Source organism: Dendropsophus ebraccatus, chromosome 1, assembly GCF_027789765.1.
Source record: "Dendropsophus ebraccatus isolate aDenEbr1 chromosome 1, aDenEbr1.pat, whole genome shotgun sequence".
NCBI classification, from domain to species: Eukaryota; Metazoa; Chordata; class Amphibia; order Anura; family Hylidae; genus Dendropsophus; species Dendropsophus ebraccatus.
Window position 1 is genome coordinate 59006044 of NC_091454.1, and position 19665 is coordinate 59025708.

Consider the following 19665-nt stretch of genomic DNA (forward strand, 5'->3'; position numbering starts at 1 on the left):
CTGGCATCCATGTAGTCTATTGCTGGGCCTTTACTGGCATCCATGTTGACTACTGCTGGACCTTTACTGGCATCCATGTTGACTACTGCTGACTACTGTGGTGCCTGCCCTTGCCTCCATGTTGGCTACTGCTGGGCCTTAACTGGCATCCATGTTGACTACTGCTGACTACTGGTGTGCCTGCCCTTGCCTCCATGTTGGCTACTGCTGGGCCTTAACTGGCATCCATGTAGACTACTGCTGGGCCTTTACTGGCATCCATGTTGACTACTGTTGTGCCTGCCCTTGCCTCCATGTTGGCTACTGCTGGGCCTTAACTGGCATCCATGTAGACTACTGCTGGGCCTTAACTGGCATTCATTTTGACTACTGCTGGGCCTTAACTGGCATCCATGTTGACTACTGCTGGGCCTTAACTGGCATCCATGTTGACTACTGCTGGGCCTTTACTGGCATCCATGTTGACTACTGCTGACTACTGTGGTGCCTGCCCTTGCCTCCATGTTGGGTACTGCTGGGCCTTAACTGGCATCCATGTTGACTACTGCTGACTACTTGTGTGCCTGCCCTTGCCTCCATGTTGGGCTACTGTTGGGCTACTGTTGGCTACTGCTGGGCCTTTACTGGCATCCATGTTGACTACTGTTGTGCCTGCCCTTGCCTCCATGTAGACTACTGCTGGGCCTTTACTGGCATCCATGTTGACTACTGCTGACTACTGGTGTGCCTGCCCTTGCCTCCATGTTGGCTACTGCTGGGCCTTAACTGGCATCCATGTAGACTACTGCTGGGCCTTTACTGGCATCCATGTTGACTACTGTTGTGCCTGCCCTTGCCTCCATGTTGGCTACTGCTGGGCCTTTACTGGCATCCATGTTGACTACTGTTGTGCCTGCCCTTGCCTCCATGTAGACTACTGCTGGGCCTTTACTGGCATCCATGTTGACTACTGCTGACTACTGTGGTGCCTGCCCTTGCCTCCATGTTGGCTACTGCTGGACCTTTACTGGCATCCATGTTGACTACTGCTGGCTACTGGTGTGCCTGCCCTTGCCTCCATGTTGGCTACTGCTGGGCCTTAACTGGCATCCATGTAGACTACTGCTGGGCCTTTACTGGCATCCATATTGATTACTGTTGTGCCTGCCCTTGCCTCCATGTTGGCTACTGCTGGGCCTTAACTGGCATCCATGTAGACTACTGCTGGGCCTTAACTGGCATTCATTTTGACTACTGCTGGGCCTTAACTGGCATCCATGTTGACTACTGCTGGGCCTTAACTGGCATCCATGTTGACTACTGCTGGGCCTTTACTGGCATCCATGTTGACTACTGCTGACTACTGTGGTGCCTGCCCTTGCCTCCATGTTGGGTACTGCTGGGCCTTAACTGGCATCCATGTTGACTACTGGTGTGCCTGCCATTGCTTCTATGTTGGCTACTGCTGGGCCTTAACTGGCATCCATGTTGTCTACTGCTCTGTCTGCCCTTGTTTTTTTGTTTTTTTTATTATTTGTATAGCGCACACAGATTCCGCACCTATCTGTATGTTTTTGGGTGTGGGAGTAAAGTGGAGTACCTGGAGGAAACCCACGCAAACATGGAGAAAACATACAAATTTTTGCATATGTTGTCCTTGGTCATCTTTGAACCCAGGACTCCAGCGCTGCAAATCTACAGTGCTAACCACTGAGCCACCGTGCTGCCCTTGCCTCCATGTTGGCTACTGCTGGGCCTTTACTGGCATCCATGTTGACTACTGTTGTGCCTGCCCTTGCCTCCATGCTGGCTACTGCTGGGCCTTAACTGGCATCCATGTTGACTACTGCTGATTACTGGTGTGCCTGCCCTTGCCTCCATGTTGGGCTACTGTTGGGCTACTGTTGGCTACTGCTGGGCCTTTACTGGCATCCATGTTGACTACTGTTGTGCCTGCCCTTGCCTCCATGTAGACTACTGCTGGGCCTTTACTTGCATCCATGTTGACTACTGCTGACTACTGTGGTGCCTGCCCTTGCCTCCATATTGGCTACTGCTGGGCCTTAACTGGCATCCATGTTGACTACTGCTGACTACTGTTGTGCCTGCCCTTGCCTCCATGTTGGCTACTGCTGGGCCTTAACTGGCATCCATGTAGACTACTGCTGGGCCTTTACTGGCATCCATGTTGACTACTGTTGTGCCTGCCCTTGCCTCCATGTTGGCTACTGCTGGGCCTTAACTGGCATCCATGTAGACTACTGCTGATTACTGGTGTGCCTGCCCTTGCCTCCATGTTGGGCTACTGTTGGGCTACTGTTGGCTACTGCTGGGCCTTTACTGGCATCCATGTTGACTACTGTTGTGCCTGCCCTTGCCTCCATGTAGACTACTGCTGGGCCTTTACTTGCATCCATGTTGACTACTGCTGACTACTGTGGTGCCTGCCCTTGCCTCCATGTTGACTAATGCTGGGCCTTTACTGGCATCCATGTTGACTACTGCTGACTACTGTTGTGCCTGCCCTTGCCTCCATGTTGGCTACTGCTGGGCCTTAACTGTCATCCATGTAGACTACTGCTGCGCCTTAACTGGCATTCATTTTGACTACTGCTGGGCCTTAACTGGCATCCATGTTGACTACTGCTGGGCCTTAACTGGCATCCATGTTGACTACTGCTGGGCCTTAACTGGCATCCATGTTGACTACTGCTGGGCCTTTACTGGCATCCATGTTGACTACTGTTGTGCCTGCCCTTGCCTCCATCTAGACTACTGCTGGGCCTTTACTGGCATCCATGTTGACTACTGCTGACTACTGTGGTGCCTGCCCTTGCCTCCATGTTGGCTACTGCTGGGCCCTAACTGGCATCCATGTAGACTACTGCTGGGCCTTTACTGGCATCCATGTTGACTACTGTTGTGCCTGCCCTTGCCTCCATGTTGGCTACTGCTGGGCCTTAACTGGCATCCATGTAGACTACTGTTGGGCCTTAACTGGCATTCATTTTGACTACTGCTGGGCCTTAACTGGCATCCATGTTGACTACTGCTGGGCCTTAACTGGCATCCATGTTGACTACTGCTGGGCCTTTACTGGCATCCATGTTGACTACTGCTGACTACTGTGGTGCCTGCCCTTGCCTCCATGTTGGGTACTGCTGGGCCTTAACTGGCATCCATGTTGACTACTGCTGACTACTGGTGTGCCTGGCCTTGCCTCCATGATGGCTACTGCTGATCCTGCCTGGCCTCCATGTTAACTACTGTTGCTCCTGCCTGGCCTCCATGTTGGTTACTGTTGCTCCTGCCTTGCCTCCATGTTGGTTACTGTTGCTCCTGCCTGGCCTCCATGTTGGCTACTGCTGATCCCGGCAGTTCTGTGTGTGCTCAACGCCATGCAGTGTTTGGCTTAATTTTGGGGAGGCTCACTTACTTTCTTCCTCACTCACTTTTAATGGTTCTCTGTGAGCTCACTGCCATGCTAGGTCTGGTATAATTTTTGGAAGGCTGACTGGCTACCGCTTCTACCTTGTTCACTCTGTCCTCACCGCTATGCTGTGTCAGGCTGAATTTTTCGGTGGCTCATGATAAGTTACCTCTGTTTTAATGGTTCCCTGTGTTCTCAATGCCATGCTGTGTCAGGCTGAGTTTTTGGGTGATCCCTACGCCTACCTTTGTTTTAACCAGGCTGTTGCACAGAATTAGGCATAATGTTGGCATTAGGCAGCCTCAGAGGCATGCATACATTCTGCCCCTGCTGTTTCCTGTCCATTTCTGTTGTGTTTCCATCAATTTCTGAGGTTGACAGGTTTTCACACGACCTTCCCTCTACCAAACTTGGGTCCCCTCAAAAAATGCTTGAGTCTCCCATTGACTTCAATGGGGTTCGTTACTCGAAACGAGCACTCGAGTATCAGGAAATACTCGGCTCGAGTAACGAGCACCCGAGCATTTTAGTACTCGCTCATCACTAAAATCCTAAAATCAAACACATCCCCTTCTATATCTAATTATTCTCTTTCCAGTAGGCCCAAAGCTTATTATGTTTTAATAGTGCTTTAGCAGACTGCTTCTTTGCTATGCATTCCTCATAATACTTAATCTTCCCCACCAATCCCTTCCATTCCCTCAGATCTGGTGCCTCTTTAGCGAACCATTTCCTTGCGATCAGCACTTTGCCTATTGCATACAGCTTATTAGCCAGATTCAGATATTCCATCCTCCTCATATCCCCCCCCCCCAGTACCATCTCTACTTCATTCCCTTTCAAATTCATTTCCAGCGTCTGTTGTATAAATAATCTCAATGATTCCCAAAAATAAAACACCCCTGGGCATGACCAACTCACATGGAAAAAATCCGCTTCTTCTCTTCCACATCTGGGACAGTTAGTATTTTCCCTGCAATTGTTTTGGTGCAACCTTAATGGGGACATGTACAAGTGGTAAAGAAACTTTAACTGTATGACCTTATGCATTACATTCTGAGATATTCGGCGTACATTCCCCACAATCTTATTCCATCTCTCTTCCAAAATAACCCCAAAATATCCCTCCCATTTTTCCTTTATCCTATTCAGGTGTATACTACCTCTTTCCCTAAGTAATTTTTTTTATAAATCCCAGTCATGAGTTTCTTGCTGTGCATATCTAACAAAAGGAAATTTAAAAAATTTGGCGAATTAATATCCCACACCTCCTTATTTTGTGTATTATTATATGCATCCTTTAACTGCAAAAAACATATCATTTGTGCATCATCCACACCATATTCCTCAAATGGCCTCAAACTATTTGCGCAATCGTGGTAACCCCCTTTTTTTCCCTTTAAATGATTTTTATTAGTTTTAAATAGTAAAATCAGAAGCAGTCAACACAATTGTATACAAAATCCAACAAATCCAAGTGGTTACAAACCAACACACAGATTATTGCACATTACACACACTGTAAACATTGTACCGCTATGTCAACTCATACATAAACCATGTAAACCTGACCCTCCCCCGACCCAGACAGTAGACACCCCCCCCCCCCTCCAAAAAAAAAAAGTCATGATCTAATCAATCTCCAGAGTTTCACACCTTCCATTGGGTTTTAACTTTTTCATCCTTAGGGGTATTCCTAAAATAAAGGATCTCATATCTCTTAATCCTAGAGACCATACTTTCCCACTTTTTTATAGGGGGGCTGTCCCTCATAAGCCAGCTTTGCGTGATTACTATTCGTCCTAATAACAGAACTTTACTTATAGTAATCCTACTCTTGGTACCAGCCGGTATATTACCCAAAATAAGTAGATCAGGGGTGAGTTGAAGGGAAATGCCCGTTCTATTATGTATTCTATCCACCAGTTCAGACCAATACTTACTAACCATTGGGCAGCTCCATAACATATGACATACGTCTGCCTCCTCACTATCACATTTCAGACACTTTTTCTTAGTCATTCCCAACAAATTTATTTAATTTCTTTGGCGTATAATAAAGATCATACAAAATTTTCAGTTGTATCAATCTGTGATTTCTATTATTGGAGGCTGAAACTATATTCTCATAGATCTGTCCCCAATCCTCGTCAAAATGAAAATCCAGAGTTTCCCTCCAATACTTGTTGGCCCTCGGTCTAGATTTTATTGCTGTTAAGTGCATTAGGTGCTTATATACAATCGTAAGTGTTCTACTTTTAACTTGTATCTTCAATAAGTGGTAAAACAAATCATGTGACTCTACATGAAATCTTTCCTTTTCAGTGGTTTTATCAACTGCATGTCTAACCTGTAAATATCTAAATCTAAATCCCTCGTGAAGAGAAAACCTCCTTTGAAGTGCCTCAAAAAGAACCAGTTCCCCATCTACAAACATATGTGATATATTACACACCCCTTTCTTTTCCCAACACTTATAATCACGGATTTTATATACTTCTTTAAAATGTGGGCTATTCCATATCGGTGTACCTTCCAAACTACTTGTGATCCCAATTTTCTTTCTAAATTGTGATTAAATTTTATGAAATAACCTGTGTGATGGGCACTCTCCCAAACTAAATAACCCACCATCCATTACCGTGGAAAGATTATTTCCCATACCCCCTACATCCTTAATTATTTGGCTTCCCAATTCTGTATTAGTTAGGCCTTTCAGTTTAGCAAGTTGCAATGCAACAAAATAAATTCTAGAATTTAGGAAGGCAACCCCCCCCCCCTTTACCTTCCGGGAGACAGAAAAAGTGCTGCTTCAATCTTACCCTTTTCCTCCCCCATATAAGCTGATTAAGGATCCTTTCAAGATCCTTAGGAAGTATTTGTCCATTATATGAATCGGTGAGGCCCTAAGGAAATATAGAATTTGCGCTAATATCACAATCTTAATAAGGGCGAACCTATCTGCCATAGACAGGGGAAGAGACCTGCAAATAACCACTTTCCTCTTAACCCTGTCGACGGCAGAGTCCATATTCAATCTGGCATAATCTTTAATATCCCCCAAAATGCGTATCCCCAGGTATTCTATGTTCTCCTTACATTCTTTAACCTGCAGTCTATCTCCCAGTGATACCTGGCCCTTATCCAGGAGTAATAGAGTGTATTTCTGCCAGTTAATCTGGAGGCCTGATAATTCCCCAAACTTCTCTATGGTCTGAATAAATACTGGAACTGCTTTTTGCGGATCCCTAACAAATAAGATAATATCATCGTCATAAAGTAAAACTTTCTAGTTCTCGCCATTTATCCCAAATCCTTTAAATTCACACTTCCTGCTAACTGTCCATGCTAAAGGCTCAATAAAGAACGCAAACAATAATAAGGAGAGGGGACACCCCTGTCTGGTCCCTCTTCTCAAAGTAAAGGAGTTCGACAATAGGCCGTTTACACTAATTCTAGCTGTAGGATGGTTGTAAAGTGTTCTAATCCAGCCAATAAAGTAGTCCCCCAGGGCAAACCTTTCTAGTGTAGGGAAGAGGAAGGTCCACTCGACCCTGTCAAAGGCCTTATTTGCGTCCAATGACAGAATTGAGCGAAGCCCCTTCCCCCCATCTCTTATCTGGATATTATAGAAAGTCCGGTCAATATTATTCGCTGTTGTTCTCCCCGGGATAAAACCATTCTGGTTATGGCTTACAATAGAAGTAATACATACAGCTAACCTCCTGGCCAAACATTTGGTAATTAATTTAAAGTCTGTATTTAATAGCGAAATCGGGCGATACGATTCAACCTCATTCTCAGGTTTACCCTTCTTCAAGATAAGAATTATCGTTGCCTGAGACAGGCTGGGAGCACCCCCCCCCTTTACAGGTTTTATTCAGGACAGTCAGCAAAAATGGGAGAAGGATCTGCCCATGCCTTCTATATACTTCATAGGATAAACCATCCGGGCCTGGAGACGAGTTACCAGTGATAGACTGCAACGTTTCTTGGAGTTCCCCTAAAGAGATCGGTCTATTCAAGTGTTCCCTTTGTTCTAACGTTAAGGAAGGGAGCTCCAAACCCTCCAAGAACTCCCGGGCCTCCCGATCTTCCACTACTCTCGGGGACTCATACATTTCTCTAAAGAATTCCAAAAATCCTTCCTGAATCTTTTTTGGCTCCAACGTATACCCCCCTTTAGACGTGGTACCCCTTGATTCTTTATGACTTGAGATAAGAATTTATTACACCTCCCCCCCTCCATATAGGATTGCCCACCTGCAAAGAAAATCTTATGCTGAGCCTTCTCTCTGACTAAGTTCTCCAAGTCTTTTTGTGCTTTATTTAACTCCGATAGATTATACGCAGAGTCGTTCTCAGAGTAAACACGTGTACATTCCTGAATTCTCTCAGTTAATTCTGTTTCCTGATTTCGAAAGTTTCTCTTCGCGTGGGCAATCCTACTGGACCTAATTCCCCTATAAAATGCTTTCAAGGTATCCCAGACAATATCCACTGAGGCCGTCCCTATATTGGACTGCAAAAAAAACTCCATTTTTTTCGTCAATCTGACGGAGATCACCTAAAACAGAATACCAATACACATTTATTCTGGGGGACATTGGTCTGAGCACAAAGGGGCAAAGTTGAACTTCCAGTTTGTATAACAAAAAAATTACAAATGCTGGACAATGATTCCAAATATACCAAAAGTAGCTCTTTATTGATTACATAGCAAAGATAAGAACAGTTCAAATTTAAAAAAAAACTGTTCAAATTTAAAAAAACAGGAAGCAAGTACATACATTGGAGGGATGGTGGGCAAACAACAAATTAATAACATGTACAAAAATGCATTAGTAGCTATATGTATATATATGGTTATGTGGTGGGAAAAACAGATGGAAAACAGAAAAGGGAACTGAAAAGAGGAGACGGGGCCACAAAGAATAACACAATACTTGTAAATAGGTAAGGAAGTCCACATATGGGCCCCAATTGGTAACTTCACATGACCAGTTAGAACACCTCACCACATGGGCTCAAAATAGAGATATTGCCCAGTACCACCACTCACCCAAGGCTGCGTTTCGCCAACAAGCTTTGTCAAGGGTAGTATAATTTCCAGTAATATTGGTGCAGGATCAGAAACTGTACGCGGTAGATGTTTAATTCTCCTCACTAAGCTCAAACCCTCCTCATTAGTAAAAACCATATCGATACGGGATGCAGTATTGTGTGTACTGTTAAAACAGGAAAAAACCTGCCGCTGTGGGTATTTGCACCTCCAGACATCCTGCCACCCGAGTTCAGTAACAAACCTAAAGAAGGGGGTATCTAATCTTGACTCAGTCACCCTCCCTCCTCTCCTATCTTTGTTATTCGCCATAACCATATTAAAGTCCCCACCCACATACAAGTACCGATATGTTTTATTCTTTAGAAACTCTAACAGTGTTAGTAGTATATCCAACTTAAAAGGTGGGGGGGAATATAAAGAAATGTCAACACAACACGTACTTTCTCCCAGTCTGCCTCAAGGAAGACATACCTCCCTCTGTCATCTATCTTCTTTTTAACCACCTTTAAATCCACGTCCTTGTGGACCAACACCGATACCCCACTAGAGAAGGCAGAGAACACAGAGTGATATTCCATAGCGACCCACCGTTTCGTAAGCAGTCTCACTGTATCATTTAGGAGGTGTGTCTCCTGAAGGCAGACTATGGCGGGGAGACAGGAAGTTATACGGTCAAAAATTGCTACCCTTTTTTCCTTTTCCTTAATCCCTCGTATATTCCAATAAAATATCCTACTCATGACCTAACAAAAAAAAAAAACTGCCTTCAGAGCGGCATGTCCATAGTTCCCATAGGTGATAATATAAACTCATAGCAGCATAGGGCGGCATGTCCATAGTTCCCATAGGTAATAAAATAAACTCATAGCAGCATAGAGTGGCATGTCCATAGTTCCCATAGGTGATAATATAAACTCGTAGCAGCATAGAGCGGCATGTTCATAGCTCCCATAGGTGATGATATAAACTCATAGCAGCATAGAGCAGCTTGTCCATAGCTCCCAAAGGCGATAATATAAACTCATAGCAGCATAGAGCGGCATGTCCATAGTTCCCATAGGTGATAATATAAACTCGTAGCAGCATAGAGCGGCATGTCCATAGTTCCCATAGGTGATAATATAAACTCGTAGCAGCATAGAGCGGCATGTCCATAGCTCTCATAGGTGATAATATAAACTCATGGTAGCATAGAGCAGCTTGTCCATAGCTCCCATAGGTGATAATATAAACTCATGGCAGCATAGAGCGGCATGTCCATAGCTCCCATAGGTGATAATATAAACTCATAGCAGCATAGAGCGGCATGTCCATAGCTCTCATAGGTGGTAATATAAGCTAATGTCTCTTGGGCCCTGGTGCAAGAGGTCAATTTGGGCCCCCCCTTACCACATACTGACTAATAACACCACATACTGACTAACACCACAGCTGCTATTGACTAATACCACCACATACTGACTAACACCACCGCTGCTACTGAATAAAATCCTCTGTACATAGACCAATATCACTTCATACAGTTATATAGAGATGGACGCACTGTATACAGACTCTATACACCATATACATTACAGTACAGTTATATCAGGTGACTCACAGGAGACGTCTTCTCTGATCGGAGTTCTTCCCTTTTCATCTTCTCCATCTGCCCAAGACCATTATGAGAACTTCTCTGAGCCACGAATCCACAGAATCTGCCAGACAAACATATTAGGCTCCTTACACTGACACCATCCTCATCTCTCTACAAACTGCACATCTGTATTGGCCCCTGTACACCCTCATTTAGTAGGTAGCCCTGACACTATGTGATCACCCTTATAGTACATATCCCCCTATTGTATACACCTTATAGATGGCCCCCCAATGTTTCCCCCTTATAGATGGCCCCCTGTGTTGTCCCTATTATAGATGCCCACCATGTTATCCCCCATATAGATGGCCCCCCATTTTATCCCCCTTACAGATGCCCCCCATGTTGTCCCCTCCTCCTGCCCCTCCATCATCATACTACTACCCCTTTCATCCTCCTGCCCCTCCATCATCATACTACAACCACCTCCATCATAATACTACTACCCCTTCATCCTCCTGCCCTTTCATCATCATACCACTACACCCCTCATCTTCCTCTTGTTCCTTCATCATCATAACACTACACCCCTCATCGTCCTCTTGTTCCTTCATCATACCACTACACCCCTCATCATCCTCTTGTTCCTTCATCATCATAACACTACACCCCTCATCCTCCTCTTGTTCCTTCATCATCATACCACTACACCCTTCATCATCCTATTTTTCCTTCATAATCCTGTTGTTCCTTCATCATATCATTACACCCCTCATCATCCTCTTGTTCCATCATCATACCACTACACCCCCCATCATCCTCTTGTTCCATCATCATACCACTACACCCCCCATCATCCTCTTGTTCCATCATCATACCACTACACCCTCATCATCCTCTTGTTCTTTCATCATCATACCCCTACACCCCCCATCATCCTCTTGTTCCATCATCATACCACTACACCCCTCATCCTCCTCTTGTTCCTTCATCATCATCATACCACTACACCCCTCATCCTCCTCTTGTTCCTTCATCATCATACCACTACATCCCCATCCTCCTCTTGTTCCTTCATCATCATACCACTACATCCTTATCCTCCTCTTGTTCCTTCATCATACCACTACACCCCCATCATCCTCTTGTTCCTTCATCATCATACCACTACACCCCTCATCATCCTCTTGTTCCTTTATCATCATAACACTACACCCCTCATCCTCCTTTTGTTTCTTCATTATCATACCACTACACCCCCATCATCCTATTGTTCCATCATCATCATACCACTACACCCCTCTTCATCCTCTTGTTCAATCATCATACCACTACACCCCCATCATCCTCTTGTTCCTTCATCATCATACCACTATACCCCTCATCATCCTCCTGTTTCTTCATCATCATACCACTACACCCCTCATCATCCTCTTGTTCAATCATCATACCACTACACCCCCATCATCCTCTTGTTCCTTCATCATCATACCACTACACCCTTCATCATCCTATTTTTCCTTTATAATCCTGTTGTTCCTTCATCATATCATTACACCCCTCATCATCCTCTTGTTCCTTCATCATCATAACACTACACCCCTCATCCTCCTCTTGTTCCTTCATCATTATACCACTACACCCTTCATCCTCCTCTTGTTCCTTCATCATCATACCACTACAACCTTCATCATCCTATTTTTCCTTCATAATCCTGTTGTTCCTTCATCATATCATTACACCCTTATAGTACATATCCCCCTATTGTATACACCCTCCGTGTAGTCCACCTTATAGATGGCCCCCCAATGTTTCCCCCTTATAGATGGCCCCCTGTGTTGTCCCTATTATAGATGCCCCCCATGTTATCCCCCATATAGATGGCCCCCCATTTTATCCCCCTTACAGATGCCCCCCATGTTGTCCCCTCCTCCTGCCCCTCCATCATCATACTACTACCCCTTTCATCCTCCTGCCCCTCCATCATCATACTACAACCACCTCCATCATAATACTACTACCCCTTCATCCTCCTGCCCTTTCATCATCATACCACTACACCCCTCATCTTCCTCTTGTTCCTTTATCATCATAACACTACACCCCTCATCATCCTCTTGTTCCTTCATCATACCACTACACCCCTCATCATCCTCTTGTTCCTTCATCATCATAACACTACACCCCTCATCCTCCTCTTGTTCCTTCATCATCATACCACTACACCCTTCATCATCCTATTTTTCCTTCATAATCCTGTTGTTCCTTCATCATATCATTACACCCCTCATCATCCTCTTGTTCCATCATCATACCACTACACCCCCCATCATCCTCTTGTTCCATCATCATACCACTACACCCCTCATCATCCTCTTGTTCTTTCATCATCATACCCCTACACCCCCCATCATCCTCTTGTTCCATCTTCATACCACTACACCCCTCATCCTCCTCTTGTTCCTTCATCATCATACCACTACATCCCCATCCTCCTCTTGTTCCTTAATCATCATACCACTACATCCTTATCCTCCTCTTGTTCCTTCATCATACCACTACACCCCCATCATCCTCTTGTTCCTTCATCATCATACCACTACACCCCTCATCATCCTCTTGTTCCTTTATCATCATAACACTACACCCCTCGTCCTCCTCTTGTTCCTTCATCATCATACCACTACACCCCCATTATCCTATTGTTCCATCATCATCATACCACTACACCCCTCATCATCCTCTTGTTCAATCATCATACCACTACACCCCCATCATCCTCTTGTTCCTTCATCATTATACCACTACACCCCTTATCATCCTCTTTTTTCTTCATCATCATAACACTACACCCCTCATCCTCCTCTTGTTCCTTTATCATACCACTACACCCCTCTTTATCCTCTTGTTCCATCATCATACCACTACATCCTCATCCTCCTCTTGTTCCATCATCATCATACCACTACATCCCCATCCTCCTCTTGTTCCATCATCATCATACTACTACACCCCCATCATCCTCTTTTTCCATCATCATACCACTACATCCCCATCATCCTCTTGTTCCATCGTCATCATGCCACTACACCCCCCATCATCCTCTTGTTCCATTATCATACCACTACATCCTCTTCCGTTTCTTGTTTCTTCATCATACCACTACACCCCCCATCATCCTCTTGTTCCATTATCATACCACTACACTCCCCCATCATCCTCTTGTTTCTTCATCATACCACTACACCCCCCATCATCCCCTTTAAAGCAAAAAAATCTATACTTACCTGAATGATTTCTCTAGCCCCCTAGTCACACGGCTGGCGGGCTTCCCACGGAGGGGGCGGAGCTTCGCGGGACATGGTTTTTTTCACCACGATGCTCCCTGCGCCGAAAGTAGTTCCCCCCGGTGCACACAGAGCTCCCGGGGGGCCGCAAGACAGCCGGCCCGTCCCAGCCTGCCTCTTGTGATCACAAGCAAAACATTGCTTGCGGTAACAAGAGGGAGTGGGAGGCGGGCAGTGCAGTGGCAAGGGGGGGCCTCGCGGGCCCCCCTTGGTAGCGGCCCGGTCACGGCGGCGACCGCGGTCGCTACTCCACTGCTCATAGCAGCATAGAGCGGCATGTCCATAGCTCTCATAGGTGATAATATAAACTCATTGCAGCATAGAGCGGCATGTCCCTAGCACCCAGGGGTGATAATATAAGCTTATAGCAATATAGAGCGGCATGTCCTTAGCTCCCATGGGTAATAATATAAACTCAGCAACATAGAGCGGCATGTCCTTAGCTCCCATGTGTAATACTATAAACTCAGCAACATAGAGCGGCATGTCCTTAGCTCCCATGTATAATACTATAAACTCAGCAACATAGAGCGGGAAGTCCATCACTCCCAAAAATAATAACATATACAAGTAACAGCATAGAGCCCTGTCCATAGCTCCCGTGGGTGTTGGTATATATATATATATACACTCACCGACCACTTTATTAGGTACACCTGTCCAACTGCACGTTACCACTTAATTTCTAATCAGCCAATCACATGGCGGCAACTCAGTGCATTTAGGCATGTAGACATGGTCAAGACAATCTCCTGCAGTTCATACCGAGCATCAGTATGGGGAAGAAAGATAATTTGAGTGCCTTTGAACGTGGCATGGTTGTTGGTGCCAGAAGGGCTGGTCTGAGTATTTTAGAAACTGCTGATCTACTGGGATTTTCACGCACAACCATCTCTAGGGTTTACAGAGAATGGTCCAAAAAAGAAAAAACATCCAGTGAGCGGCAGTTCTGTGGGCGGAAATGCCTTGTTGATGCCAGAGGTCAGAGGAGAATGGGCAGACTGGTTCGAGCTGATAGAAAGGCAACAGTGACTCAAATAGCCAACCGTTACAACCAAGGTAGGCAGAAGAGCATCTCTGAACGCACAGTACGTCCAACTTTGAGGCAGATGGGCTACAGCAGCAGAAGACCACACCGGGTGCCACTCCTTTTAGCTAAGAACAGGAAACTGAGGCTACAATTTGCACAAGCTCATCGAAATTGGACAGTAGAAGATTGGAAAAACGTTGCCTGGCATGTTTATAGTTCCCATACCTAATGGCATACACAGAGGGTAGCAAAAAAAAAAATGAATGTCCATAGTTGCTAGAGTATACTAAAAGGAGCACAGAACGACATGTCCATAACCCCCTACATGATGGTGAGCACGGGCTTTAGGAGAAAAATGCCAAGATATGTCCTCTCCCCCCATCTCTCACATGGGGGGTGGGAAACACAGAGTTAACTAGAATATCAGTCTCCCATGTCCTGCGCCCGTATCCCAGAGAGAAGACTGCGCCCGTACACCTCCTGCAGCTAGGGAGACACTCTCCTCTCCGGCCATACTGCAGCTCTCCTCTCCCACCGCTCCATGCCTGCCCGATACCTCACCACAGCCGCATCCCCTCTCTCACAGGAGGCGTCCGCTCCACGCCGCCGTGGCCAGAAGCTCCATGGCAACCAAGGAAGCCACCTACAGCTGTCCCGCCGCCACCACAACGGGCATCCAGGGTGAGCGGAGCCCCCAACTCCCGGAGCTCCACACTCCCGGGCGCCGCGCTCCACCATGCCGACATCCGCTCATCCACCCACGGGGACCCAGCTAGTCAGGGGGAGGAAGGGAAAGAGTGGGGAGGCACAGCGTGCGGCGCTACGTCCTGCCGCTAGCCCGCCATGATGAAACGACACTCGAGCGGTGGTATCCCCTCTTTTAACCATAATTGTTTGTTTATTATCTTAAAAAACTCTCCAAAATTTTTATTGCCCCAAATAGAGGTATACGTGAAACTTCCCCTGACCCTGCTAATCTTCTTAAGTGATTTCAAAACCCTGGTGTATAGACCAACATAAGACACTGGGGAGGTTCTCCACATCACCAGATCCCGAGCTCCCACAGCCAGAAAGTAGAGCTGGAATTCTGGAAAGGCGAGACCTCCCTCTCCCCACAGTTGCGTCCATGTTATATATTTGATTCTAGCTTTTTTTCTGCCCCTAATCAAAAAATTCAGAAGGGAAGTTAGTTTCTTAAAAAAGCTCTCAGGGATACATATTGGAACAAAAAAAAAAAGAGGAGCGACTTGGGTCCCTTTAGTAGCGACCTGGGTCCCTTTAAGAGCAACCTGGGTCCCTTTAAGAGAGACTTGAGTCCCTTTAAAAGCGACTTGAGTCCTTTTAAGAGGGACTTGGGTCCCTTTAAGAGCGACCTGGGTACCTTTAAGAGCAACTTGGATCACTTTAAGAGCAACTTGGGTCACTTTAAGAGCGGAATGGGTCCCTTGAAGAGCGACCTGGGTCTCTTTAAGAGCGACCTGGGTCCCTTTAAGAGCGACATGGGTCCCGTCCCTTTAAGAGCGACTTGGAACCCGACCCTTTAAGAGCTACTTGGGTCCTGTTCCTTTAAGAGCAACCTGGGTCCCTTTAAGAGCGACCTGGGTCCCTTTAAAAGTGACTTGGGTCCTTTTAAGAGCGACTTGGGTCCCTTTAAGAGCGGCATGGTTCCCGTCCCTTCAAGAGCGACTTGGGTTCCTTTAAGAGCGACTTGGGTACTTATAATGGTAAAGATCATTGCTCGGTTACCATGACAATCTTACTCATGTCAGTGAGACAAAATCGTTAAGGACTTTCTATATATTACATCTTCTATTGGCCAATAGTGGACATGTGACTGTGTGGATGTTGTGAGACATTGCCTGACAAGACCTTAGAATTTCTATTGGATGCTATATTTCAGCTATTTGCATATGTGCTGTGATTGGCTGTTAGCGTTTAGAGTGTGGCCGTTATTTCCAATGGGCCATTATTTTCTATGGGTAATTAGGGGTCTTTAACCCTTTGAGGACCAGGCCCAAAATGACCCAGTGGACCGCGCAAATTTTGATCTTAGTGTTTTCCTTTTTCCCTCCTCCCCTTCTAAGAGCTCTAGCACTCTCAGTTTTCTATCTACAAGCCATGTAAGTGCTTGTTTTTTACAGGAATAGTTGTACTGTGTAATGGCGTCATTCATTTTACCATAACATGTATGATGGAATTCCAAATTTATTATTTATGAAGATATAAATAGGTGAAATCGTAAATAAGAATGCAATATGGTAACGTTTGGGGGGTTCCTGTGTCTACGTAATGCACTATATGGTAACAGCGACATGACACTATTATTCTATAGGTCAGCCCGAACACAACCAAATGCAGGTTACACAGATTCTCTAATGTTATATATGTATTTTTTAATGAAATCCTTTTTTTTGGCAATTAAATATTAATAAAATGGGCCTATTGTGACGCTTTTTTCACCTACGGGGCTGTATGGGGTGTCATTTTTTCCGCCATGATCTCTAGTTTTTATTAATACCATATTTGTGAAGATCGGACGTTTTGATCACTTTTTATTGATTTTTTAAATATATAATGTAACATAAAATCGTTAATCTGCGCACTTTTTCCCCTCTTTTCGTGTACGCCGCTAACCGATCACAATGACGCTTGTTATATTTTAATAGATCGGACAATTACGCACGCTACGGTATATTATATGTTTATCTATTTATTTATTTTTATATTTTTTATTTATATAATGGGAAAGGGGGGTGATTTAGACTTTTATTGGGGGAGGGGCTTTGGGGTAGTGTAATAGTGATTTGAACTTTTTTTTTTTTTACACTTTTGAAGTCCCTTTGGGAGACTTGTACATACAGTACTTTGATTTATACACTGATGACTGCTATGCCATAGGCATAGCATTGATCAGTGTTATCGGCGCTCTGCTCATTGAGCCTGCCTGTGCAGGCTCAGTGTAGCAGATCGCCGATCGGACCGCATGGAGGCAGGTGAGAGACCTCCGGCAGTCCGTTTTAACGATCGGGACCCCCGCAGTCACACTGCGGGGGTCCCGATCGGTAAGTGACAGGGGACTCCCCCTGTCACTTACACTTAAACGCCGCGGTCGCTGTGTTTAAGGGGTTAATGACACGCGGCAGCGCGATCGCTGCAGCGTGTCATTACCGGTGAGGTAGCGGCTGCTGTTTGCAGCCGGACCCCACCTGCTATGAAGCGCGCTCCGCTCCGGAGCGCGCTTCATAGCGGGAGAAACACCCAGGACGTAAGGTTACGTCATGGGTCGTCTGGGGACAGACTTCCATGACGTAACCCTACGTCCAGGGTCGTCTAGGGGTTAAACGTAAATTTCTTAAAAACAACAAATCCGATCGGCCACACCACCGAGGGCTTCGAAACGCAGTTTGAAAGGAGTCGTTGCGCAAAGCGGTTCGGGCTGTATTATGCGCAGAAGAATGGCTGGAAGAAGAAACGGAAGAAGAAGAATACGGATTACAATATAGTGCTTTTCAAGCACTATAATAATGAGTATAGGCAAATGCTACATCAATATATAGTCCTTCTATCATATTTCAAAGGTGATCTATTTAAACCATTTATACATAGAAAAGAAATCCAGATCGTAACCATTCTATACCATCAACAAATACCTTTATTAAACTTCATATAATAAAATATATAAAATCACTAGGAAACAATACTCCAGCAATGTATCGTGTAACTCGCGTTATGGACATACAAATTTAGCTTGTATATCAAAGATGTAAATATTGACAACTTCTGCATAGAGCATTTTATAGTCATGCATATCATAAATTTGAAGACATTATATATATAAATATATATATATATATATATATATACACATATACCACTGTAGAAAAAGCCATAGCATAAAGAAGTCTAAAGACCTGTGTCGCTGCTCTATATATACTAATACCTACTTATCCTCATATAATATGATGTATCAGATCATATACTGTAAGACATGCTCTTCTTGCACCTTACCCATAATGTAAATGCAAGTGAAATCACATGGAAATCACATGGATAACTTGCCGCGAATTCTGCTGCTCGTAACCGTGCGCTCCCACTCGCATCTCTGCCCGTGCCATAGACTCCACTCTATGACCATGGAGTCTATGGCACAGGCGGAGATGCGAGTGGGGGCGAGTGGCGAAATCTACGGCAGGTGATCTGTCCAGATTCCGGAGTGTGCACATGCCCTTAGGGTTGGATTCTGAATGGTTCCAGAGAATGTACACCAACGATCGGCACTCCAGCAGGGTCGTGGTGCCAAGGGAACATTGAATCCACAAAGAAAATAACACAATCCCGGCACTCACTTGATTGCAATGAAGAAAGGGTGTTTATTCACACAAGTGGTTTGCTGTACGCATTCTGACCATAAGGTCTTTTTCTGGTTCCAGAGAATGGGGTCCCGCCTCTCCCCGCTGAAGCGGTGGGTCGCCATGCACTCCCAGACACTTTATTAATTTTCTATAAAGCTGCAGAGATAACTGAACACTGTACTCAGCTGGCAGTTTCATAGAGAATGAATGGAGCACATGCTGATTCACAACCACTCCATTCAGCAGGAAGAGTTGGGTCCCCATTCTAGCACTCATGGGAGGCTCAGAGGTCAAAACCCTCCCAATCAGACACTAAGGGCCCTATTCCACCGGACGATTATCATTTGCATAATCGTTAACAATTAACGATCTCAAACGACCGCTATTGCGAAAGACCTGAAAACGTTCACTTATTTCCATGGAACGATAATCGTTAGTTATGATCGTATTTGCGATCGTTTTTTTCTTCGCTTTTTCTTTGCTATTGCGTTCGTATCTACTGCGAACGACCGAACGTCTCATTCAATGCGAACGATTTGCGGATGTTTTGCGAACGAGCAACAATAAAAATAAGCCCAGGTCTTATAAAGCGATCAACGATTTCTCGTTCGATCGTTAATCGTTAACTGCATTTCAACCAAACGATTATCGTTTAGATTTGAACGATTTAACGATAATTTGAACGATAATGATCAGGTGGAATAGGGCCCTTATTCCATGGATAATAAGTTTTTGGTTTTTTTTTACTTTCAAATGGGAAATGAGATGATTCCCCTCAGTGGTACAGGGATACATGATTTGTTTTCACATTATCAGAGGGAAGTCGCAATCTGGCGTCTGCCTTTTCACTGGGAGATTCCTACTGTGAGGGGGGAGCTGATTTTGT

At 45.1% G+C, this 19665-nt stretch overlaps 1 pseudogene; it reads left to right on the forward strand.

Moving 5' to 3' along the window:
• The window catches only part of LOC138782622 (kinesin-like protein KIF3A), a 182739-nt pseudogene that overhangs the window by 18811 nt on the left and 144263 nt on the right, over positions 1-19665 (forward strand).